The sequence below is a fragment of the Hibiscus syriacus genome, unplaced genomic scaffold (genome assembly GCF_006381635.1).
Source record: "Hibiscus syriacus cultivar Baekdansim isolate YM2019G1 unplaced genomic scaffold, ASM638163v2 tig00111954_pilon, whole genome shotgun sequence".
Classification (NCBI taxonomy): domain Eukaryota; kingdom Viridiplantae; phylum Streptophyta; class Magnoliopsida; order Malvales; family Malvaceae; genus Hibiscus; species Hibiscus syriacus.
The window spans coordinates 566,159-594,084 of NW_024063221.1; the positions used below are offsets into that span (position 1 = coordinate 566,159).

The following is a 27,926-nucleotide window of genomic DNA, read 5'->3' on the forward strand; positions in this document are numbered from 1 at the left end:
GAAAGAGGTAAAGCATAAAGTGAGGAAAATAAAAGATAATATCAAGATAGCATCCGATCGATAGAAGTCTTATGCAAACTTGAAAATGAAAGAGATCGAATTTCAAGAAGGTGATAAAGTATTTCTCAAAGTATCACTATGAAAAAAGATATTACGATTTGGGCGCAAAGGAAAGTTAAGTCCAAGATTCATTGGAACTTATGAGATTTTAAAGATAGTTCGACCAATGGATTACTAGTTGGCGTTACCTCTAGAAATTGACAAAATTCATAATTTTTTTCATGTGTCAATGCTCAAGAAGTATCGATCAGATCATTTACATGTCATTACACCAGAGGAGATTGAGATTCGACCATATATGACTTATGAAGAAGAACCAATAAAGATATTAGGTCGTGAAGTCAAGGAACTAAGGAACAAGACGATTCTTTTGGTCAAAGTGCTTTGGCGGAATCACAAGGTCGACGAAGCTACTTGGGAAAGAGATGAATACATGAAAAAGCAATATCCGCAGCTCTTTACAGCAGGTAAGTATTAAAATTTGAGTATGAAATTTTTTAGGGGGATAATTGTAATATCCCAAATTTTGGTTTAGTGACCAAAACCTAAAATTTAAAAGTTTAATAACCAAAGTTTAACTTAGAGAAAAGTTTAAGGACCTAAGTGATAATTTTCTAAAAAATAATTTTTATCCCTTAAATTGATAATTTACTCTTGAATGTGGAGTTTTATGGAAATAAGATTCTTGATCCAAAAATTATGTTAAAAAGTAGAAAGGGGTTAAATTTCGGTAATAATCGGTAAATTAAATCGAATATAAATTTTGGGAAAATTTGAAAGATGATAAATTAGGCTTAAAAGTATTATTTCTACATTTTAAAATGATGGAAAATAATATAAACCATTGGATTTGAAGATTTATTTCCATGTTTAATTTGGATCTTTGGATTTAAGTGACAAGATTGAAATTTTTGGAAATATGCTTGGTTAAATTGGAAAAGGGTAAATTAATTTGTTCATCTTTGACTTTTGGAATATGATAAGGTTGATGTGGCTTGGTTTGATGGTAAATATGAAGTTTCATTAGTGTAAATTGGTCTTTTCCTAATTAAATGAATTTAATATTTATTTAAGCTTAAATTAAGGATAAATTAGCATGAAATTAATCTAAAATTTCATTTTTTTGAAAAACATTTCATTGAGGCCGAGTTTAAAATTTTCAATGATGTTTTTGAAAGGATTGGTACAGATTTTAGGATGGGATGTTTCTCGAAAATAGATGCTAAAGCTAGTATTCTTGCTTTTGTTTAGTTTAGGAAGATTGTTACAAAAAGTAAGAAATATCCTATTAAGTGTCTGAAGTTGTTGGACTTATTTTCATCACTGAGAAAATTGAGATAATACTTCAACCGACTCTTTGGGGGAGAAGCATGTGTTGATATACAAAATATAAAAAGAGATCTCATTGGGAGGGTGATCGACGGTGCAATTGAGATTTTTTGGGAACTCTTTGTTCAGGTGGAATTACAGAGGCAAAGTCCACCTCCTCAGGATGGTAGTGTTCAAAAAGTTGTGATTTTTATAACCGATTGCTGCAATAAACTTCTTGGTGATGATTATAAGCCAATTCTAACTTAAGTTATTTTTATTCACCGAACTTGGAAGATTAAAAGATTCCAAGAAAGAATTCTTGTTAACAAGGTTTTGAAAGTAATTAAGACCATTGATTTGAATTTGGAAACATGGGTAAAGGTGTATGATGATGCTACCTTGTCCTATCTGTTTGGCATGAATAGCCACTGACATTTATACAAATAGTTAAAGGGACAAGACTAGGGGAGCTCATGAGAGATTCTTGGTTGAAAAAAATGAACAATACAAGGAGTACTACTTCACTAACTTCTTAAGAGAGTTGAGGGAAACTCCGAGGTTATTTGAGTCGGGAAGGTTTAATTTTGTTCTAAGGTGGTTATGCCACTTCTCGTGATCTTGTAACGAAAAGTCTGAAGAATTTCAATGAAGCTTTTGATGAGATATACAAGAAGTAGTTTGGTTGGGTTATCTTAGAAAGATATTTGAGGGAGAAGACAAGTCAACTAATAGTGTAGACTATATGTTATCCGAGGGTAAAAATTTGAGACAGTAATGGAACATAAAAAAAAGTAAAAGAAGTAATCAAATTCTTTATAAATAAAAGAAAATCAAAAAGAAATAAAATACTTTTTATATTTGATCTTATGATCGGATTTAGTTGAGGCATGTTGCTACACAGTTTCCTTATGATAGATTTTAGGCCACTCGTTGGTGCTCGAGATCTTTTGGTCATCTATCTCCAGTATATAACAACTTGATTATCAACTACAGTAGCACAACAGTAGAGATCACGAACTTTACATGCCTTCGACTATCACCGAAAAAACTAAGGGATAAAAGAATATTTTCTAAGAAATATAGAAAATATTTTCAAGAGAAGAAAACTTCTTGAATTCTGAGATATGAAAAACTGAGAGGTTTTCTCAGTATTTATAGGGAAATTTCAAAAGAGTTTTACTCCATCTAAATCTCTTTTAATATCTACATTTAAAAAGATAATAATATCTTTTAAATTTAAAATATTAAATATGAGAGATTTACTCCAACCATATATCTTTTAATAACTAAGTTTAAACATATAATAATATATTTTAATTTAAAATATTAAACATATAAACCCTTCTTTTATCATTCAAATTAAATAAATATTATTTAATTTACAAAGGACTCTGAATTTAAGATAAATATTAAATACATCCATGTAATTCACTCTATTTTCCAATAATCCCCTACATGAATGAAATTGATGATTTAATCAAAACATTTTGACTCAAAGTGGTGATAGCCTCTATGACCGATATTTGCATATGATAGGTAAGTTTCCTCCTTTGAACCTTCCCTTGTGAAAGTATATTTACTTTACTGGTTAAACAGTAGACGCAATGTCCTTGAACTATTCTGTCGTTTGTGTAAACGATGACATACTTCACAAAACTACCCATCTCACAAGAATTTAGATCTCATGGGTATGTTCCTAAAGCCATGAACACCACCTGGTTCTGCAAGAGTTTGAAAAAACTATGCCCAATAGTCTCTTTGAAGCGGCCCCATTTCATTCACACATAAGTGACTTATGTTGCTCGGCTCACCGCATCACACAATGGTCATTAAAAGCATAGCTTAGCCTATACCACTTTGATAACTGTTTACATAATATGAACGGACTTGGGATAAAAACCCACATAGTGGCTGTACACATGTTATACAATTAGGTTGTCCATTTAAACCTAGATCTTGGGATCTCCAGAAAAAAGGTAGGGTTTTTCTTCACATAACACCTTTAAATTTCATGGGCTTTAGTCTCATGCCTCTAGATGTTTTCTCAACTTGATCTTGATTTAACCTTTTGGTTAGCAGATCCGACATGTTATCCTTTAATTTTACATAATCAATAGAGATAACTCCATTTGAGATCAGTTGTCTAATGGTATTGTGTCGAAGACGCATACGTCTCGACTTACCATTATACATAAAATTATGTGCTCTAGTAATTTTTGCTTGGTTTTCACAGTATATATATACTGTGGGCACATGTTTTGGCCACTCAGAAATATCCTCATGAAAGTTCTGAAACTATTTCACTTCTTCTCCAGATTAATCTAAAGCTACAAGCTCATATTCCATTGTGGATTTAGTTATAATCGTTTGTCTTGAGGATTTCCAAGACACAACTCCTCCTCCTAAGGTGAATACATATCCACTTGTTCCTTTGGTATCCTAAATATTATATCCAACTAGCATCATTGTATCATTATAAGACCATAGGATCTCTGGAATAATGCAACCCATAATCCCGAGTATATATAAAATATCTCAGTATCCTTTTAATCACTTTCTAGTAATTTTCACCTGTATTGCTCATGAATTCGCTTAGACTACTCACAGTAAAAGCGATGTCTGGTCTCGTATAACTCATGAGATACATTAAGTGGCCTATGACCCTTGCATATTCCACCTGGTGAACACTTTCACCTTGATTTTTAGACAAATGTACACATGAGTCTATTGGAGTTATAGCCATACCAGAATCATCCTTGTTAAATTTCTCAAGGATCTTGTCCATATAGTGTGACTGTGTTAGAATAAGGCCTTTAGATGACCTTTTAAATTGGATGCCTAGAATTGTATCGACTGATCCCATATCTTTCATGTAAAATCTTGAATTTAACATGTCTTTAGTACGTTTTACCATTTCACTGTTACTCCCAATACTATATCATCAACATAAAAGCATAGAATCACATATCATATGTTTATAGTTTTGACATATACACATTTTTCACACTCATTTATCTTGAAGCCATTTGTCATCATGACACTATGGAACTTCTCATGCATTATTTTGGTGCTTGTTTAAGTTCATACAAAGACTTTACCAACTTATAGACTTTCCTTTCTTGACCTACAACTACATGACCCTTAGGTTATTCCACATAAATTTCTTTGTTAAGATCCCCATTCAGGAAAGTTGTTTTAACATCCATTTGATGTACTTTTATATTTTGTAAAGTGGTAATTGTGAGTATCATTCTTATAGATGTTATTCTTGATACAAAAAAGTATGTATCAAAGTAGGCAAGGCCTTCCTTTTTTCGGTATCCTTTTATTACCAACCTAGCCATGTACTTATCATTTGTGCCATCTTCTTTCATTTTCTATTTGATAATCCATTTATAATTTAGTGGTTTAATCCCCGGAGGAAGATCCACTAATTCCCACGTATGGTTCAGCATGACGGAATCTATTTTGCTCTTAATGACTTCTTTCCATAAGGTGCCTTAAGAGGATTGTATAGCTTCATTATGCATTTGAGGTTCAACCTCCAACATAAAGGTTAAGAAGTCTAATCCAAAGGATTTTCCAACCCTTTCCCATTTACTCCTTGGCTCTATCACAATTTTAGCCTCTTATTGATCATCTGGACTATCCTCATTATTAGTCTCTAAGGTTCATTTTATTAAACTTTGATCAACCTCGTTAGATTTATAAGGAAAAATATTTTTAAACAATGATGTAATATTTGATTCCATTATCGTATTCTTGTGAATCTCATGATTATTTGATACATACACAAGAAATCAATATGAATTGCTATGTTATGCATAGCATATGAAAATACAATCCACATTTTAGGACTTATTTTCATTTACTTTGGTAATTGGGTCATTACCTTGGCAAGACACCCCCACATTTTCAAATGTTCATATGAACGTTTCTGACCTTTCCATAATTCGTATGGTGTAATAGCCCAAATATCAGGTCAGTTACTTTATTGAAAAGATTTAAAATGTGTGGATTTATTTGATTAAATGATAAGAGATGAGAAATGATTTAGTATAGTGGTTTAGACTAAATTGTAACAATGAATGATTAACAGGGCATTTTGGTCATTTAAAATAAAATGAATTTAAAATACATATCCTTATTATTGATTTAATAGGGAAAAAGAGGAAAGGGAAGTTAATTACTCATCTTCTTCCTCTTCTTGTGGGTGGTACTCTTCTCTATAGCAAAAGGTAAATCTCATTTAATTAGTTTTTTCTTTCAAATATGGTTTGTTATTACAACCTTAAGTGATATGTTAGCTTAAGGAAGGGCCAAATGAGGTTAAAACTAGGAGATGGATGAGTTATTAGAGATTAGAGAAAATGGGTTTTTGAAGGATATGTTGGAATATGAGTTTTTAGTGATGTTTATCAGTATATTTGACTTGTTAAAGAAGTAAATAAAAAATTATAAGCTTTAGATATGAGTAAAAACATATTAGAAAAAGTGGTGTCATTCTTAGATTGAAATGTTCTTTAGAGATTTTAGATGTTTTAAGAAGCTAAATAAAGGAAAGTAAGTAAGGATAAGTAAAGAAGAGTTTAATACTATTGTTGGGTGTAAACCTAAGGAAATTTGACCAAATTTAGGTAAGAATCGGGCTGAAAAATAGAAATCTGGGTAAGGGTATCGGTACTGATAAAACAGTACTGATACTATAGGCTTAAATGGGTAGAAATGTAATGAACATTATCGGTACCGATGCAAGTGGTATTGATACTGATGGGGTATCGATACTACAAGGGAAAGTATCGATACCATGGATAATAGAATGTCAAAATAGTATTGATACTGAAAGAGAGTATCTTTAAAATAGTGTAATTGTATCAATACTGAGAGAAAGGTAACGATGCCATAGTATAGAAGTATTGATACCATGGTAGGGGTATCGATACTATTGAGCCTGTAACTATAAGATAGGTTGAAATTGTTATAGAAATGTAAATAATAGTACTTGTGAATATTATTAAAGTATAAGTGTTAGGAATTATACTAAGATTTGATATTGTACATATCTTTAACAGATGCTTGAGTAGATCGAAATCAAACTCCCAAGTCAAGCAAAACGAAAGACAAAAGCAAAGTAGTTGAGTAATCAGATTTGCATTTTGGATATAATCACGAGGCAAGCCAGGTGAGTGCAATTTTTAGGTACTTATATGTTATTGTAGTTATAAATGTATGTTGCTTAATATACGTATGGTGATTACCAAATGGGACGAGGTGTGCAAAAATTAAGAAATTCGTAATAGGTTTATGAATTTATGTATGGGCACTTTGTGTGAAAAAACTAAGACATAATAAGTTTATGAAATTCCTTATGGGAACTATGTGTGCAAAACTAAGAAATTCATAATAAATTTATGAATTTACATATGGCTAGTGGGTGTACAACCCATGTAAATTATAGTAAGGTTTGAGGAATGATTGTATTGGCACTACAGGTGTAAACTATAAAATTTATAATGAAATTAAATAGTTAATTGATAATATGAATAATTATTAGAGTAGGATCTGTTCTAAAATAAAAGATTAATGGCCTAGTTGTACATTTGACAAAAAGGTGTCATTATGCCAGTTAAATGAAATGTTAAATACCTTTGAGAAAAAGATTAATGGCCTAGCTGTGCATTTGACAGAAATGTATCAATTATGCAAGTTAGATGAAATGTTAAATACCTTTGAGTAAAAGATTAATGGTCTAGTCGTGTATTTGACAAAAAGAGGTCAATTATGCTAGTTAGATTAAAGGTTAAATACATTTGAGTAAAAGATTAATGGCCTAGCTATGCATTTGATAGAAATGTGTCAGTTATGCCAGTTAGATGAAAGGTTAAATACCTTTGAGTAAAAGATTAATGGTCAAGCTGTGCATTTGACAGAAATGTGTCAATTATGCCAGTTAGATGAAAGGTTAAATACCTTTGAGTAAAAGATTAATGGCCTAGATGTGCATTTGACAGAAAGATGTCAATTATGCCAGTTAGATGAAAGGTTAAATATCTTTGAGTAAAAGATTAATGGCCTAGATTTGCATTTGACAGAAAGGTGTCAATTATGCCAGTTAGATGAAAGATTAAATACCTTTGAGTAAAAGACTAAAAGTCTAAATGTGCCTTTGGCAGAAAAGTGTCAATCATGCCAGTTAGATGAAAGGTTAAATACCTTTGGGTAAAAGACTAAATTTCTAACGGTTCATTTGGCAGAAAGATGTCAATAATGCATGTTAGATGAAGGACTAATTGCTTACTCGTGCTAATTAATATGAAATGATGTCATAAATGGAAATGTATAACCACACATAATTGGTATGGAAGAATGCCATATATATATATATATATATATATATATATATATATATATATATATATATATAAACAGTGCATAATTGGCATGAAATGATGCCACAAATGAAAATACATAATGATATATTAATGGTGTATAAGGTGCCACTCATGATAATTACAAAAGATAAAGGACTAATTGGCACTTTGGTACAATACATGTGCATTACTTTCTCATTTAAGGTACATAGGGCAAATAAAGAATAATTGGGAAGAATATACAGAAGGATAAGTAGGCTGGACCTACTAAGAATAAATTCGATGTGTGTATAAAAGAAATTTGGTTGAACTGAGAATGATTGATTTGATCCTTATGGAATATACGATTTAATTCGTCATTAGATATGTATGTATAAATTTCAATTTTTTTATAATATTATGGCTCACTAAGTAAATACTTAACGTGTGTTGATTTCACACGTAGGTAAAAGAAAAGACTAGTTGGATACAGGGTGCAGCAGCAGCTATCATAAATCTAAGGTTGACTCTCATCAATAACAGTAGGAAAATCATTTTTAGTTTGAACACTGCTGGCATGTAATCAAATTTAAGACAAATGCTCTGGGAAGTATGTAATGTGGAAATTTTGGTAGTATATTTCAACAATTGTTTTATGATGGTACTAAAATGTTTTAGTTTAAATTTTGAAACAAAATTTTACGGGTTTTTAAATGAAAAATTGTTTTAAAAGTGATATGACATTTATATCTCATGTACGTAAAAGTATACAGGAGACGGATGTTATATTTATTGGTATCAGAGCTACAGGTTTAGCTGATTTTTAGTTGAAACAGGGTTTAATTGAATTGAGCAAAAGGGTTACATGCCATTAAGATTGTCAAAGTTACTGATATGGTGTCAATTAGAGTGTGATTGATGTCACTCTTTATTAACTTTAGTGTTATTCTTATGTATGTCCTAATAGATGTTAGAAATTAAGGACAAAGGTAAGAAAGTATATGATATTGAAAAGAAGGTCGACATCAAAATCAACCCAAGAGAATCCAACATGATTTCAGTATCATGTCGTACAAGGGTAGAAGTTGCTAGGGATTTTCCTCCATTCTATGGAAGAAATGTCCTAGCGTTTAACGACGTTTCAGCATTTGAGGAATCTATTAAAAAGTTTGAACGATTTACAAGAGAAGTTGAATCGAATGAGGATATAGAGGAGATTTCTAAATCTAGTGATGATTCTGAGATTTCTTCAGGTAAGCTTAAATAATTGAGAAATATTTAAGTGAAACATTAAATTGTTCAAAGTTTTGTTAAATTGAGTAAGAGGAAATGAGTAAGCGGTAAATACATTGACTGCTAAAAGCTTATAGAAATATGAGTTATTTGTGGATCAACTAATTATGAGTTTGTTTAAGAATAAATGTTAAGTTTTATAGACCTAATAGAGTTACTTTTTGAAGGTAATTTGTGAAAATGGATTTTCTACCCATTTTATACTTCAATGAATTATTATTTAAAAAGCAAGATTACTTCTTGAGAACTTGGAAAAGTGTCAAGTTCGTAATGATAGGAAAAAGAGTAAAACTTGGTTACTAGTGTAATTTTAGCATTAACTGCTATGAAGTTATCGCTACAAAGTTGTCAAGTCTTCCTATTAAATGATGCGTTTAATTAGACTTTCATAGTTGAGATAGAAAATGTTTCAACTGCATGAGAATATTTTAAAAGGATCCGAAAAAATTATATAGATTTCCTCAAGAAGGAAATGAAAGATTTTAAAAAATAAAAGTATTATGTTCAATTTAATCTTGAGTGAAATGATAGCGGTAAACCCTAGTGGGTCATAGTGTAAGTGTGAGCGGAAGGTAGTAAACATTTGATAAAGATTCCAAGGGCTATGTTCCTAGTGAACCTGAATGGAATTATCATTTGATGAGTAAGATTATATTGGGTGTAGGTTGTTTATCTCCAATTACGATTAATTCTAATAAATGCAGAGGGTATGGAAATTATAGTTTTTGGTGAGAAAGTAAAATCATCGCTCAAGGTGATATCGATAATGATTGTGAAGAAAATGATGTCAGATATATATATATATATAGTTTTTCTGGCTGATGTGATAGATACTCAATTAATTAAAGTAGAATTGTCTATTAATTTCACAAACTTGGGAATTTATAGATTTCTTTTAAGATAAATTCTTGGAATTACCTCTAGATCGAGAGGTGGAAATTTAAAGTTGATGGTTATTAAGGCATTGAACATAATTCTATGATTTAATATCTAATGATTTAAACGAGTTAAGAGAATTAGGGGCTCAATTATAAGAGTTGGTTGATCAAAGTTTTATCAACACGAGTATTTCATCTTGGGAAGTAATTGTGTTATTAGCAAAAAGAAAGATAAATCGATATGGTTAGGCATATATTTTTTTGCAGTTAAATAAGACTCTTTGAGAGAAGAACTTGGATACCAAACTATTCTGATATTAGAAGGTATATGGAGGGCATATGTAATTGATTCCAAAGGGTCATGGGAAAATAATTGCTTTTAGAAGAATTGTTTACAATAACAATTATTAATCGAACATCAAGATGTTGTATACGAAGCTTTATATGGGAGAAAAGGTTGAACACCATTAAATTGGTTTGAGTTAAAAGATCTAAATCTAGTTGGCCCTGACTTAATGAAAGAAATGGAATATAAAATGAAAGTCACCCAAGATAAATTTAAAATAGCTTCAGATTAACAAAAGTATTATGCTGATCTAAAGAGAAAAGAGATTAAATAGCAAGAAGATGATAAAGTTTTTCTAAAAGTATCACCTTGGAAGGAAGTATTGCGGTTTGGGCTGAGTCTGAGAATTTATTTAACCATATGATATTTTATCTGTTAGCTTTGCCTCTCGAAATGGACAAGAATTATAATGTTTTTCATGTGTCGTTGCTTATAAATTACTGATCAGATGCATTTTCTTAAGGGGGAGAATTGTAATACCCCAAATATCAGGTAAGTGACTTTATTGAAAATATTTAAAATGTGAAGATTTATTTGATTAAATGATAAATGATGAGAAATGATTTGGAATAGTGGTTTAGACTAAATTGTAACAATTGATTATTAAAAGGGCATTTTAGTCATTTGGAATAAAATGAATTTAAAATACATATCCTTATTAGGGATTTAATATGGGAAAAGATGAAAGGGAAGTTAATTACTCCTCTTCTTCTTATTCCCTTAGGTGGTACTCTTCTCAATAGAAAAAGATAAATCTCATTTAATTAGTTTTTCCTTTCGAATATGGTTTGTTATTATAATCTTAAGTGATATGTAAGCTTAAGGAAGGGCCAAATGAGGTTAAAACTAGGAGATGGATGGGTTATTAGAGATTAGACAAAATGGGTTTTTGAAGGATATGTTGGAATATGAGTTTTTAATGATGTTTATAAGTATATTTGAATTGTAAAAGAAGTAAATAAGAGATTAGAAGCTTTAGATATGAGTAAAAACATGTTAGAAAAAGTGGTGTGATTGTTAGATTGAAATGTTCTTGGGAGATTTTAGATGTTTTAAGAAGCTAAATAAAGGAAAGTTAGTAAGGATAAGTAAAGAAGAGTTTAATACTATTGTTTGGTGTAAACCTAAGGAAATTTGACCAAATTTGGGTAAGAATCAGGCTGAAAAATGGAAAATCTGGGTAAGGGTATCGGTACTGATAGAAAAGTAATGATACTATAGGCTTAAATAGGCAGAAATATGACGAACAATATCAGTACCGATGCAAATGGTATCGATACTAATGGGGTATCGATACTACAAGGTAAAGTATCGATACCATGGATAACAGAATGTCAAAATGATATCGATATTGAAAGGGAGTATCGGTACCATAGTGTAGTAGTATCGATACTGAGAGAAAGGTATCGGTATCATAGTATAGAAGTATAGATACCATGGTAGGGGTATCGATACTATTGAGCCTGGAACTATAAGATAGGTTGAAATTGATTTAGAAATGTAAATAATAGTACTTGTGAATATTATTAAAGTATAAATGTTAGGAAATATACTAACATTTGATATTGTACGTATCTTGAATGGATGCTTGAGTAGATCAAAATCAAACTCCAGAGTCAAGCAAAACGAAATGCAAAAGCAAAGTAGCTGAGTAATCAGATTTGCATTTTGGATATAATCACGAGGCAAGCCAGGTGAGTGCATTTATTAGGTACTTATATGTTATGATAGTTATAAATATATGTTGCTTGATATTTGTATGGTGATTACCAAATGGCACTAGGTGTGCAAAAACTAAGAAATTCATAATAAGTTTATGAATTTCCGTATGGGCACTTTGTGTGCAAAAACTAACAAATTCATAATAAGTTTATGAAATCCCTTATGGGCACTATGTGTGCAAAACTAAGAAATTCATAATAAGTTTATGAATTTTCGTATAGGTAGTGCTTGTGCAACCCATGTAAATTATAGTAATGTTTGGGGAATGACTATATTAGCCATACAAGTGTAAATTATAAATTTATAATGAAATTAAATAGTTAATTGATAATATGAATAATTATTAGAGTATGATCTGTTCTAAAATAAAATATTAATGACCTAGTTGTGCATTTGACAGAAATGTGTCACTTATGCCAATTAGATGAAAGGTTAAATACCTTTGAGTAAAAGATTAATGGCCTAGCTGTGCATTTGACATAAAGATGTCAATTATGTCAGTTAGATGAAAGGTTAAATACCTTTGAGTAAAATATTAATGGCCTAGATTTGCATTTGACAGAAAGATGTCAATTATGCCAGTTAGATGAAAGGTTAAATATCTTTGAGTAAAAGATTAATGGCCTAGAATTGCATTTGACAGAAAGGTGTCAATTATGCCAGTTAGATGAAAGATTAAATACCTTTGAGTAAAAGACTAAAAGTCTAAATGTGCCTTTGGCAGAAAAGTGTCAATTATGCCAGTTAGATGAAAGGTTAAATACCTTTGGGTAAAAGACTAAATTTCTAACGGTTCATTTGGCAGAAAGATGTCAATAATGCATGTTAGATGAAGGACTAATTGCTTACTCGTGCTAATTGATATGAAATGATGTCATAAATGGAAATGTATAACCACGCATAATTGGTATGGAAGAATGCCATATATATATATATATATATACAGTGCATAATTGGCATGAAATGATGCCACAAATGAAAATACATAATGATATATTAATGGTGTATAAGGTGCCACTCATGATAATTACAAAAGATAAAGGACTAATTGGCACTTTGGTACAATACATGTGCATTACTTTCTCATTTAAGGTACATAGGGCAAATAAAGAATAATTGGGAAGAATATACAGAAGGATAAGTAGGCTGGACCTACTAAGAATAAATTCGATGTGTGTATAAAAGAAATTTGGTTGAACTGAGAATGATTGATTTGATCCTTATGGAATATACGATTTAATTCGTCATTAGATATGTATGTATAAATTTCAGTTTTTTTATAATATTATGCCTCACTAAGTAAATACTTAACGTGTGTTGATTTCACACGTAGGTAAAAGAAAAGACTAGTTGGATACAGGGTGCAGTAGCAGCTATCATAAATCTAAGGTTGACTCTCATCAATAACAGTAGGAAAATCATTTTTAGTTTGAACACTGCTGGCATGTAATCAAATTTAAGACAAATGCTCTGGGAAGTATGTAATGTGGAAATTTTGGTAGTATATTTCAACAATTGTTTTATGATGGTACTAAAATGTTTTAGTTTAAATTTTGAAACAAAATTTTACGGGTTTTCAAATGAAAAATTGTTTTAAAAGTGATATGACATTTATATCTCATGTACGTAAAAGTATACAGGAGACGGATGTTATATTTATTGGTATCAGAGCTACAGGTTTAGCTGATTTTTAGTTGAAACAGGGTTTAATTGAATTGAGCAAAAGGGTTACATGCCATTAAGATTGTCAAAGTTACTGATATGGTGTCAATTAGAGTGTGATTGATGTCACTCTTTATTAACTTTAGTGTTATTCTTATGTATGTCCTAATAGATGTTAGAAATTAAGGACAAAGGTAAGAAAGTATATGATATTGAAAAGAAGGTCGACATCAAAATCAACCCAAGAGAATCCAACATGATTTCAGTATCATGTCGTACAAGGGTAGAAGTTGCTAGGGATTTTCCTCCATTCTATGGAAGAAATGTCCTAGCATTTAACGACGTTTCAGTATTTGAGTAATCTATTAAAAAGTTTGAACGATTTACAAGAGAAGTTGAATCGAATGAGGATATAGAGGAGATTTCTGAATCTAGTGATGATTCTGAGATTTCTTCAGGTAAGCTTAAATAATTGAGAAATATTTAAGTGAAACATTAAATTGTTCAAAGTTTTGTTAAATTGAGTAAGAGGAAATGAGTAAGCGGTAAATACATTGACTGCTAAAAGCTTATAGAAATATGAGTTATTTGTGGATCAACTAATTATGAGTTTGTTTAAGAATAAATGTTAAGTTTTATAGACCTAATAGAGTTACTTTTTGAAGGTAATTTGTGAAAATGGATTTTCTACCCATTTTATACTTCAATGAATTATTATTTAAAAAGCAAGATTACTTCTTGAGAACTTGGAAAAGTGTCAAGTTCGTAATGATAGGAAAAAGAGTAAAACTTGGTTACTAGTGTAATTTTAGCATTAACTGCTATGAAGTTATCGCTACAAAGTTGTCAAGTCTTCCTATTAAATGATGCGTTTAATTAGACTTTCATAGTTGAGATAGAAAATGTTTCAACTGCATGAGAATATTTTAAAAGGATCCGAAAAAATTATATAGATTTCCTCAAGAAGGAAATGAAAGATTTTAAAAAATAAAAGTATTATGTTCAATTTAATCTTGAGTGAAATGATAGCGGTAAACCCTAGTGGGTCATAGTGTAAGTGTGAGCGGAAGGTAGTAAACATTTGATAAAGATTCCAAGGGCTATGTTCCTAGTGAACCTGAATGGAATTATCATTTGATGAGTAAGATTATATTGGGTGTAGGTTGTTTATCTCCAATTACGATTAATTCTAATAAATGCAGAGGGTATGGAAATTATAGTTTTTGGTGAGAAAGTAAAATCATCGCTCAAGGTGATATCGATAATGATTGTGAAGAAAATGATGTCAGATATATATATATATATAGTTTTTCTGGCTGATGTGATAGATACTCAATTAATTAAAGTAGAATTGTCTATTAATTTCACAAACTTGGGAATTTATAGATTTCTTTTAAGATAAATTCTTGGAATTACCTCTAGATCGAGAGGTGGAAATTTAAAGTTGATGGTTATTAAGGCATTGAACATAATTCTATGATTTAATATCTAATGATTTAAACGAGTTAAGAGAATTAGGGGCTCAATTATAAGAGTTGGTTGATCAAAGTTTTATCAACACGAGTATTTCATCTTGGGAAGTAATTGTGTTATTAGCAAAAAGAAAGATAAATCGATATGGTTAGGCATATATTTTTTGCAGTTAAATAAGACTCTTCGAGAGAAGAACTTGGATACCAAACTATTCTGATATTAGAAGGTATATGGAGGGCATATGTAATTGATTCCAAAGGGTCATGGGAAAATAATTGCTTTTAGAAGAATTGTTTACAATAACAATTATTAATCGAACATCAAGATGTTGTATACGAAGCTCTATATGGGAGAAAAGGTTGAACACCATTAAATTGGTTTGAGTTAAAAGATCTAAATCTAGTTGGCCCTGACTTAGTGAAAGAAATGGAATATAAAATGAAAGTCACCCAAGATAAATTTAAAATAGCTTCAGATTAACAAAAGTATTATGCTGATCTAAAGAGAAAAGAGATTAAATAGCAAGAAGATGATAAAGTTTTTCTAAAAGTATCACCTTGGAAGGAAGTATTGCGGTTTGGGCTGAGTCTGAGAATTTATTTAACCATATGATATTTTATCTGTTAGCTTTGCCTCTCGAAATGGACAAGAATTATAATGTTTTTCATGTGTCGTTGCTTATAAATTACTGATCAGATGCATTTTCTTAAGGGGGAGAATTGTAATACCCCAAATATCAGGTAAGTGACTTTATTGAAAATATTTAAAATGTGAAGATTTATTTGATTAAATGATAAATGATGAGAAATGATTTGGAATAGTGGTTTAGACTAAATTGTAACAATTGATTATTAAAAGGGCATTTTAGTCATTTGGAATAAAATGAATTTAAAATACATATCCTTATTAGGGATTTAATATGGGAAAAGATGAAAGGGAAGTTAATTACTCCTCTTCTTCTTATTCCCTTAGGTGGTACTCTTCTCAATAGAAAAAGATAAATCTCATTTAATTAGTTTTTCCTTTCGAATATGGTTTGTTATTACAATCTTAAGTGATATGTAAGCTTAAGGAAGGGCCAAATGAGGTTAAAACTAGGAGATGGATGAGTTATTAGAGATTAGACAAAATGGGTTTTTGAAGGATATGTTGGAATATGTGTTTTTAATGATGTTTATAAGTATATTTGAATTGTAAAAGAAGTAAATAAGAGATTAGAAGCTTTAGATATGAGTAAAAACATGTTAGAAAAAGTGGTGTGATTGTTAGATTGAAATGTTCTTGGGAGATTTTAGATGTTTTAAGAAGCTAAATAAAGGAAAGTTAGTAAGGATAAGTAATGAAGAGTTTAATACTATTGTTTGGTGTAAACCTAAGGAAATTTGACCAAATTTGGGTAAGAATCAGGCTGAAAAATGGAAAATCTGGGTAAGGGTATCGGTACTGATAGAAAAGTAATGATACTATAGGCTTAAATAGGCAGAAATATGACGAACAATATCAGTACCGATGCAAATGGTATCGATACTAATGGGGTATCGATACTACAAGGTAAAGTATCGATACCATGGATAACAGAATGTCAAAATGATATCGATATTAAAAGGGAGTATCGGTACCATAGTGTAGTAGTATCGATACTGAGAGAAAGGTATCAGTATCATAGTATAGAAGTATAGATACCATGCTAGGGGTATTGATACTATTGAGCCTGGAACTATAAGATAGGTTGAAATTGATTTAGAAATGTAAATAATAGTACTTGTGAATATTATTAAAGTATAAATGTTAGGAAATATACTAACATTTGATATTGTACGTATCTTGAATGGATGCTTGAGTAGATCAAAATCAAACTCCAGAGTCAAGCAAAATGAAATGCAAAAGCAAAGTAGCTGAGTAATCAGATTTGCATTTTGGATATAATCACGAGGCAAGCCAGGTGAGTGCATTTATTAGGTACTTATATGTTATGATAGTTATAAATATATGTTGCTTGATATTTGTATGGTGATTACCAAATGGCACTAGGTGTGCAAAAACTAAGAAATTCATAATAAGTTTATGAATTTCCGTATGGGCACTTTGTGTGCAAAAACTAACAAATTCATAATAAGTTTATGAAATCCCTTATGGGCACTATGTGTGCAAAACTAAGAAATTCATAATAAGTTTATGAATTTTCGTATAGGTAGTGCTTGTGCAACCCATGTAAATTATAGTAATGTTTGGGGAATGACTATATTAGCCATACAAGTGTAAATTATAAATTTATAATGAAATTAAATAGTTAATTGATAATATGAATAATTATTAGAGTATGATCTGTTCTAAAATAAAATATTAATGACCTAGTTGTGCATTTGACAGAAATGTGTCACTTATGCCAATTAGATGAAAGGTTAAATACTTTTGAGTAAAAGATTAATGGCCTAGCTGTGCATTTGACAGAAAGATGTCAATTATGTCAGTTAGATGATAGGTTAAATACCTTTGAGTAAAATATTAATGGCCTAGCAGTCCATTTGACAGAAAGATGTCAATTATGCATGTTAGATGAAAAGTTGAATACCTTTGAGTAAAAGATTAATGGCCTAGCTGTGCAATTGATAGAAAGGTGTGAATTATGCCAGTTATATGAAATGTTAAATACCTTTGAGTAAAAGATTAATGGCCTAGCTGTGCATTTGATAGAAATGTGTCGATTATGCTAGTTAGATGAAATGTTAAATACCTTTGAGTAAAAGATTAATGGCCTACCTGTGTATTTGACAAAAAGGTGTCAATTATGTCAGTTAGATGAAAGGTTAAATACCTTTGAGTAAAATATTAATGGCCTAGCTGTGCATTTGACAAAAATGTGTCAATTATGCCAGTTAGATGAAAGGTTAAATACCGTTGAGTAAAAGATTAATGGCCTAGCTGTGCATTTGATAGAAATGTGTCAATTATACCAGTTAGATGAAAGGTTAAATACCTTTGAGTAAAAGATTAATGGCCTAGCTGTGCATTTGACAGAAATGTGTCAATTATGCCAGTTAGATGAAAGGTTAAATAGCTTTGAGTAAAAGACTAATGGCTAAGTTGTGCATTTGACAGAAATGTGTTTATTATGCCAATTAAATGAAAGGTTAAATACCTTTGAGTAAAAGATTAATGGCCTAGTTGTGCATTTGACAGAAAGGTGTCAATTATGCAAGTTAGATGAAGGTTTAAATACCTTTGAGTAAAAGATTAATGGCCTAGCTGTGCATTTGACAGAAAGGTGTCAATTATATCAGTCAGATGAAATGTTAAATACCTTTGAGTAAAAGATTAATTGCCTAGCTTTGCATTTGACATAAATATGTCAATTACGCCAGTTTGATGAAAGGTTAAATACCTTTGAGTAAAAGATTAATGGCCTAGTTGTCCATTTGACAGAAAGGTGTCAATTATGCTAGTTAGATGAAAGGTTAAATACCTTTGAGTAAAAGACTAAAAGCGTAACAGTTCCTTTGGCGGAAATGTGTCAATCATGCCAGTTAGATGAAAGGTTAAATACATTTGGGTAAAAGACTAAATGTCTAATGGTGCAGTTGGCAGAAAGATGTTAGTAATGCAAGTTGGTTGAAGAACTAATTACTTACTCGTGCTAATTGATATGAAAGGATGCCATAAATGGAAATGTATAAACCACGCATGATTGGTATGGAAGAATGCCACAAATGAATATACATAATGATATATTAATGGTGTATAAGGTGCCACTCATGATAATTATAAAAGATAAAGGACGGATTGGCACTTTGGTGCAATACATGTGCATTATTTTCTCATTTAACGTACATAGGGAAAATGAAGGATAATTGGGAAGAATATACGGAAGGATAGGTAGGCTGGACCTACTACAAATAAATTTGATGAGTGTATAAAAGAAATTTGGTTGAACTAAGAAGGATTTATTTGATTCTTATGGAATATGCGATTTAATTCGTCATTTAATAGTCATGAGATACATATGTATCAATTTCAGTTTCTTTATAATATTATGCCTCTCTAAGTAAATACTTAACATGTGTTGATTTTACTCGTAGGTAAAAGCAAAGACTAGTTGGATACGGGGTGCAGTAGAAGCTATCATAAATATAAGGTTGACTCTCATCAGTAATGGTAAGACAATCATTTTTAGTTTGAACATTGCTGGCTTGTAATCAAAATTATAAAAAATGCTCTAGAAAGTATGTAAAGTGGAAATTTTGGTAGTATATTTCAACAATTATTTTATGATGGTACTAAAATGTTTTAGTTTAAATTGTGAAACTAAATTTTACGGGTTTTCAAATGAAAAATTGTTTTAAAAGTGATGTGACATCTATATCTCGTGTACATAAAAGTATACGGGAGATGGTGTTACATATGGTGTCTTGTATTTTTCCTTTTGGGGTACCTTATTTAAAATGTAGTTAGCTGAAAAGACTGCTTGCCCCCACATGTTTGTGATAACCCAAAACTGCCTAACAAGGCATTCATCATTTCTTTTAGCTGATTTTTGCGCTCGAATACTCCTTTTGATTGAGGAGAATATGATGGTGTTACTTCTTGTATAATTCCATGTTGTGAACAAAATTCACTGAATGGCTCAACTTATTCACCACCATGATAACTTCTTACCATCTTAATCTATTTATTAAGTTGGTTTTCAACTTCCTCCTAATAGAGTAGAAATTTATCTATAGCTTCATCTTTGCTCTTAAGCAAATATACATAGCAACACTTTTGCAATCATCAATGGAGGTAATAAAACATTTATTTTTCCTCGTCTGTGTCATTATTACTAATTTTAATAACTTGACCACTAAAATTTCCTTAGTGTTGGCATCTTCTGTTTCGTATTTATGGTCTAATGTCATCCAAAATCTTTAGCTATTTTAAACAATGTACATTTGAGAATTTGATTACATCTTAGAAAACCATGTTTTCCAAGCTTTGATTTGAGACTTTCAAGAAATAAAGTCAACAATTTTTTACTTTTTACAATATAGAATCATACTTGATTCTCAAGAAATAAATCCAACGATTTAAATTTAACAATTTAGTTTCTTCTACAAGAAAAAATCGATATAGATTTCCAAGAAAATAAATTTGACATTTTATTTCCTTTTACCAAACTGAATCATATAAGTTTCATAGGAAAATAAAATTTAACAATTTATTTCCTTTTCAAAGTTAGAATCAACGCAATATTCTAAGGTGAAATAAATTCAACAATTTATTTCTCTTTTTCCACAATTATATCATCCGAAAATAGATATATCAAGGCAACAATATTTTGATTAACAACAAGAAATAAAAGGAACTAATCCTTTAACATTGACAACACAATATTCAAGAGCCTTTAATTACACTCTGAATCTATTTGTATCTATAAAATTTCTCAAAAGAAATTAATAGTACATTGTTTCCAAACACTAGCTATAATTATTATAATAGCTTATAATAATTATAAATATCAAATGATATTCTTTATTCATGCCATATTTAATATTCTATATTAAAAGGCCATGATTAATGCTTACTCATTTTAATATGGTAATAGTTTTTACCTCATCCTCTCTAATAATAGGAGGATAATCTTACATTTGGTCAAATTAACCATGACCAAATAAAATAACATCTTATGTTATCACATCTTAAAATTCTACCCTTAGAATTGTACAAACTTCTTGTTGTGGCTTACAACCATCAACACTGATGAATTTAAATTCGAAGTTTGAGTTGGAATCAACGTTCCAAATCACAAATTATGTGAATTATTGACATTACTCATTATTCAGTATAACACGAAACAATTCCAACAATAAACCAAAATTATTGATTTATTCAATCAACAAAATTTAGACATGAACTAAAATTCTGAAACAAACCAGTAATAGAGTTGTTACTTCCCATGATTTCTATTAATAGAAATCTTATAATTTTGTTACGTGACAAAATGAAAGTATCAGTTAATTTCAAATACGAAATCAAAGATTCCAATGAATAGAAAATTAATTCTTGATTATTTTAGATTTTGTTATTGGGCAGAATCAATCTTCTAAAACAAAATCAATAACCATAGTTACTTTTATGACAATTTATGTTATACAAATTTGTCAACTTTGAGAATCTAGTAAACCCGTTAAGACGACAAGATAAATCCCGAACAAACTTTTTTACTATCTCGTTTTCCCACAATTCTGAATTATCTCGAATCAAAAAAGGTAGAATATGAGAAATAATCTTTCTTAAGATTGTTATCCGAAAGTAACAATCCGAGAAAATAATGAAACCTGAGAAAAAGTAACAGAAATAATCAAATTCTTTATAAATAAAAGAGAATCAAAAGGAAATAAAATACTCTTTATATTTGATCTTGTGATCGGAATTAGTTGAGACATGTCGCTACACAATTTTCTTAAGACATATTTTTTGCCACTCCTTGGTGCTCGATATCTTTTGGTCATCTGTCTGCCAGGATACAACAACTTGATGATCAACTATAATAGCACAACACTACAGATCATGAACTTTCCTTGCCTTCGACTATCATCGGAAAAACTAAGGGAGAAAAAACTATTTTCTAGGAATGAGAGAATATTTTCAAGAGAAGAAAATTCCTTGAATTATGAGATGTGAAAAACTGAGATGTTTGCTCAATATTAATAGGGGAGTTTCGAGAGTGTTTTACTCCATCTAAATCTCTTTTAATATCTAAATTTAAAAAGATAATAATATCTTTTAAATTGGAAAATATTAAATCTGAGAGATTTACTCCAACCATATATCTTTTAATATCTAAATTTAAACATATAATAATATCTTTTAAATTTAAAATATTAAACAGATATACACTCCTTTTATTATTTAAATTAAATAAATATTATTTAATTTACAAAGGACTCTGAATTTAATATAAATATTAAATTCATCAATGTAATTCACCCTATTTTCCAATAGTGTGTTGCCTGCCTATAGAAGCTATATGTAACATTATGGGCCATTGGTAGAGAAAGATGCAAGTTCCAGCAAGTATATAGAGTGCACAGTGCCAGCGTTGGAGCAAATAATCATCTCTTTACCAATCGATGCGAGAAAGGTACACAGTAATATTGAATATTGCATATTTTTAATATTATTTATTCCTCATTTATCGTTTGGATATTATTGATTTTTTTATTTTTTGGGTTTATTTTTAAAGAAGCTTTATCACATTAATTAGCTTAAAAACCAATAGATTTTGATAGTAAAGTCAATATCTTCTAGAAGACAATTTTCTTTAATATTTAATTTGAAATTTACTTGGGATAAGTTTATTTACAAGATGAAGCCAGATTAAACTAAAACCACATTACTTAAATATTTATTTTTACCCTTTTTGATAAACCTTTTAAATTTATGATTTATAATTTGATTATTTTATTTAGAAATTAGTTATTTTATTTGCTTAGAACTCTCGGGTTATAAATACCACTTAGGTTCAACAATTGAAAAATAAATTAGAATTTATTTTTCTTTAGTTAATTATTGAAGTTTTGCTTTTCTTTCTTCTTCATTTTTCTTTCATTATTTTCTTTAAATGTTATGACATCTATAACTCAAAAAGTGCACGCTAATTTGAATATTGTTTTTGCTTGAAGTTTGGAAGTCGGGTCGACTGGTCGTAATTCAACTTACTATGAACAAACTTAGTTGTAGTCCATTGAGGGGAATCAAGATCGAATTTGATTCTCAACAATACGCTATAACTCATGTCGGGATTTTCCAAAACATAAAGTTTTTTTTGGATCTAACGGCAATAGACATGCTTATACCAACAAGGATCAAATTTTGGAGATAGACTTGGAAATTTCGGTTAATCGAATAGAAGAGTTAGTTGCAAGTGTTGGGCCCTATTGAATGTAACCAACGTACATCATGAAGGGAAAATTCAATTTTGATGATCAATCAAAAATTGAGATTAACTTAAGCCTAAGGTTATATCATCTCAATTGAATTTTTCTACTTTATTTAGTTTCTCATCATTTTATATTATTTAATTATTTTTATTATTTTATTACTTTCATTATTTTAAACCCCTCATTTTTACTTTTTTAGTTAAAACTCAAGGACCAAAATAAGCAAATTATTTAGACTACCTTACTCCTTGTGGATCGATCTCTATTTCTCTATATTATTTTAAATATTTATTTTGAGATTATATTATTTATTTATTTGACAATTTTGACACTAGTCAAATTGATACGTTTTCGAGGACTTCTTCAAAGTTACATATATTGTTTATTGTTTTGATCTATGATCAGGTCGCTTCCGAAAGAATTAATAAATTACAAACCTAAAATCAAAGCACTTGTTGGGAGATTACGTGGAGAAACTCTTTGGTGGAGTATAAGACAACAAAAACAACGTCAACTGAAACTCGATCCAAACTTTGGAGAAATATCTTACACTAAAGCTTTATTCACTTTCAAAGAAGAAGAATCGATACATATGACTAATCCAACGATTCGAGAGCTAGTTGTGACACCTGATGAACAATTGCTACTTTACATCATGTTCTCAGAAGGCGAACATTATTTGAGTTAAAAATGAGTTTGATCTATCTTTAGTTGATCTTTCACGGTTTGCTAAATGAGTGTTGGGATCACCAATATACCCATGACGCAGCGAAAAGATTATCTGAAGATCTCACTAGTGATCTATGTATGAAAAAATTGAAATTGGTTGGAAGATATGCATGGTTTACCTTGGGTTCCTGAAAAAACAACAATTCGGTAATGCAATAATGAATAATTAGAATCCTAAGCCTCCACGAAATTGTCTCGACCTCTAAGTAGTTCACCCTGTTGAGAGCAAATATTTCTTTCTTTTCAAAAATTGTTTTTGATAATTTTGTCTAAAAGTGGTAGAGCGGCTACTAGACCATACTTACCTTTTTATATCAAGTTTCCCTAACCCTTAGGGTTTCTTCATATTTGAATTTTATTTATTAAAAGAATTATGTTCTTAATTAAATTCTTTCAATATTTATTATATTTGGGATAATTAAAATTAAAAATATATCAACTATATATTAACTTTAATCATATATACTTTACTCACGTACAATTAAATTGTACAATTACAATTCATTTAACATCTACTTATTTCAATCCTAGGGTATGACCTTGTAGGTTCCTGTAACTTTAGTAGTAATTATTATAACCATTCTAATATTACAAACAACGAGTGACATATTGAAGTATATCATTGCCATTAAAGTTACAAGAAGTCATGATTTGACAAAACATCTTTGTGACTAACTATTTTTTGTATTATATCCGTTTGTCCTTTATAACTATATTAGATGCAAGTCTTGGTATAGTCACACTTGTATAGCCTATATATTATTTCTTCGTATCTAGAGTACATTAAAATAAATGAACAACTTGTGATATCTCATATCAACTTGTTCGAGCATGGCCATGCATTTCTTGTCTCACTCAATCAAGTATGTGGGAAGGACAAATCCTGTCTTGATCATTCACACCTCACTACATACATCGTGATACATTCAATATCAATCTTTATAGTGCAACCAATTATGGAGCATGTTTAACTGTATCAAAACATACAACAATATATGTTGAGATAGTAATGATCTCAAATCTAAGGATCATACATATAGTCATCACCATGAGCATTATTGTGACCATCACATAATAATCCAAGACACATGCTCACAGTGGGTCAATCCAATATATTTTTCTCTAACAACATACTCATGTATCAATTTTCACACCTCTATGTCAATGAAAACTCATCATCAATCAACTCCATGTTAGCCTTAAATGTATTATTATTGTTCATGCTTATAATAATACTTGATTAAGGATCTTTAATAATAATCATATTTTTATATGGACTTTGTATCTTTCAATTTATGTTAAACACATAAATATAACTAAAAATAATAGTGGCAATGCATTTATTCAATAAAATCAGTAAAGAAAATGTATTATTAAAATCATCTCATGATTGGTCTTTAGTCATACTCTAACAATGAGAACCCGCATAAACATCTGAAAGAGTTTCATATGGTTTTTCTGAGTATGAAACCATAGGGAGTTTTTGAAGATCAAATAAAACATTGTGTTTTATTTTTCCCCCTTTTTTCTTAGATGATTTGGCGAATGATTGGTTATTTATTTACCTCTTTGTTCTATTGATACATAGGCTAACATGTCTCAGTTATTTCTTGAATTTTTTTCCATGTGGCTAAAGCAAGCAAACTGAGGATCATTGTAGGGATTCTACAAAAAGATAATAAATCATTATACGATTATTGGGAACGTTTCAAAAAGTCGTTTGAAAGTTATCCACAACACGAATTACCAAAACAAACTCTTTTACAATATTTTTTATGAAAATGATTGATGTGAAAAGTAGAGGAGCTCTTGTACACATGACCCCTCATGGGGCTAGCGATTTATCTTGTAAATGAGAGGTAAAGATCAACACTACTATTTCAGTTGAAATAATAAAATATTTGATAAATCTGCTCCAAGAGTTCAAGACATATTTGCTTGGTCCTACCAAGATATGTCAAATGTTGAGTACATATATAGTAGTGTATAAGCTTTCGATAAGGCCTGAATGTGAGTCAGTTCAGAAAAAGCTTATAAGAATGAGGCTAGAAATGTTGTTGAAGATTAAAGAGGAAGTGATTAAGCATATTAATGCAGGGTCTCTTCAGGTGGATAAATATCTAGAGTGGGTGGCCAACAAAGTCCCTATGTCGAAGAAAGATGAGAAAGTTTGCATGTGCGTGGATGATAGAGATCTTAACAGGGTGAGCCCAAAAGATAATTTCACTCTGCCTCATATACACACTTTAGTGGACAACACTACGGGGTATTTATGGTTCTCTTTCATGGATGTGTTCTCAGTGTATAATAAAATAAAAATAAACCTCGAAGACATGGAAAAAAATAATATTTGTAACCATGTGGGAAACCTTTTGCTACATAATAATGTTGTTTGGGTTAAAAAATACTAGGACAACTTATCAAAGGACTATGGTAACTCTTTTCCATGGTATAATGCACAAGGAGATAGAAGTCTATGTGGATGACATGATTTCCAAGTCTTGAACTGAAGAAGAGCAAGTTTATAACTTATTTTAACTTTTCCAAAGAGTAAGGAAGTATCAATCGAAGCTCAATCCATCCAAGTGCACCTTTGAAGTAACATGAGGAAAATTACTGGGATTTGTAGTTAGTTAAAGATGAATTGAGATTGATCCAGATAGAGTAAAAGAAATTCAAAATCTCTCACCACCTCATACACAGAAAGAAGTTTTAGGTTTTATAGGGAGACTAAATTATATATCTTGATCAATTTCTTACGTAATCGATAAATGTGATCTAGTGTTCAAATTAATTCGAAAGAATAGATCTAAAGTTTAGAATAATGAGTTCCAAGAAACTTAGAAATTTTTAAAAACATTTTGTCCAATGCTTTGATCCTAATGGCACCAGTTCTCGATATACTGTTAATTCTCTACTTGTCTTTGAGAACTCAATGAGATACATGTTGGGGCATCATGACAAGTCTGAAAAAAATGAGAGAGTCATCTATTATCCAAGCAAGAAGTTCATCGATTTTGAAGTTTAGTACCCACCTATTCAGAAGTTATGTTATGTTTTGGTTTGGGAAATAAATAGGCTCAGGTAGTACATGTTGTACAATACTGCTTGGTCGATATCTAGATTTGATCCACTAAATTTCCTAAAGGAGTCACCAACCCTATCTGTTAGATTGGCTAGATGGAAGACGTTGTTAACTAAGTTTGACATCGTGTATGCTAGCCATAAAGAAATAAAGAGAGTGTTATAGTAGGTTTTCTTGCAATTCGTTCCTTAAATGACTATGAGTCCCTGAACTTTAATTTTCCAGACGATAATTTGATGTTCATCTCAACTGAAGAAGAGATTGTTTCAGAAGAAAAATCTTGGAGACTTTATCTTGATGGAGCATCCAATGCTATGGGATAAGGAATTGGAGTAGTGCTAATTTCTATAGAAAATGTTTATTATCTTTTTACAAGTAGACTGAAGTTATTTTACACCAATAATATGGTAGAATATGAAGCTTGCACTATGGGATTGAGAGAGTCCATGGAGAGAAAAGTTAAAGTCCTTAAGGTGTACAGATATTCCTCGTTCGTTGTTTATCAACTACAATGAGAATAAGAAATGAAAGATCTAAAAGCAAGTTGAATACCAAAATTTGATCCACGAACTAGTAAAATAATTTGAAGAGATTAATTTCACGTATCTGGCCCCGAAAAGATAATCATATGGCAGATGCTCTGGCCATTTTAGCTATAATGTTTAAATTAAATATGAAAGTTGATATGATGTCAATCATAATGCAAGCATATGAAACCCCAACACATTTTTTGAAAACACTTTGATATTTTGATATACAAAACAAAATTTTTATTTAGTTTTTACAAATTTTAAGATTATATTTGATTCAATCATTCGAATATATATAATTATTCTTTAAAGTTAAAACGTCAATTTTTACTTCTCACTCTACTAAAAATTTTAGTCTTATACTCGAAATATTTTTGAAATAATTTTTACTAAGGGTTTCGAACTTTAATTGAGTCAAAATGATTTTTAAATATAGTAGTATTGATACTACTATAATAGTATTAATACTTGTCAATAAGTATCGATACATATATCGATACTGAAACCCAAAACAATGAAGTAGTATCGATAATTCTGAGGCAGTACCAACACTATCAAAACAGAATGTTAA

At 30.2% G+C, this 27,926-nt stretch overlaps 1 pseudogene; it reads left to right on the top strand.

The window, feature by feature from the left end:
- The first annotated feature begins 289 nt into the window (after nt 1–289).
- LOC120173502 overlaps nt 290–27,926 on the top strand; it is a 34,911-nt pseudogene continuing 7,274 nt past the window's right edge.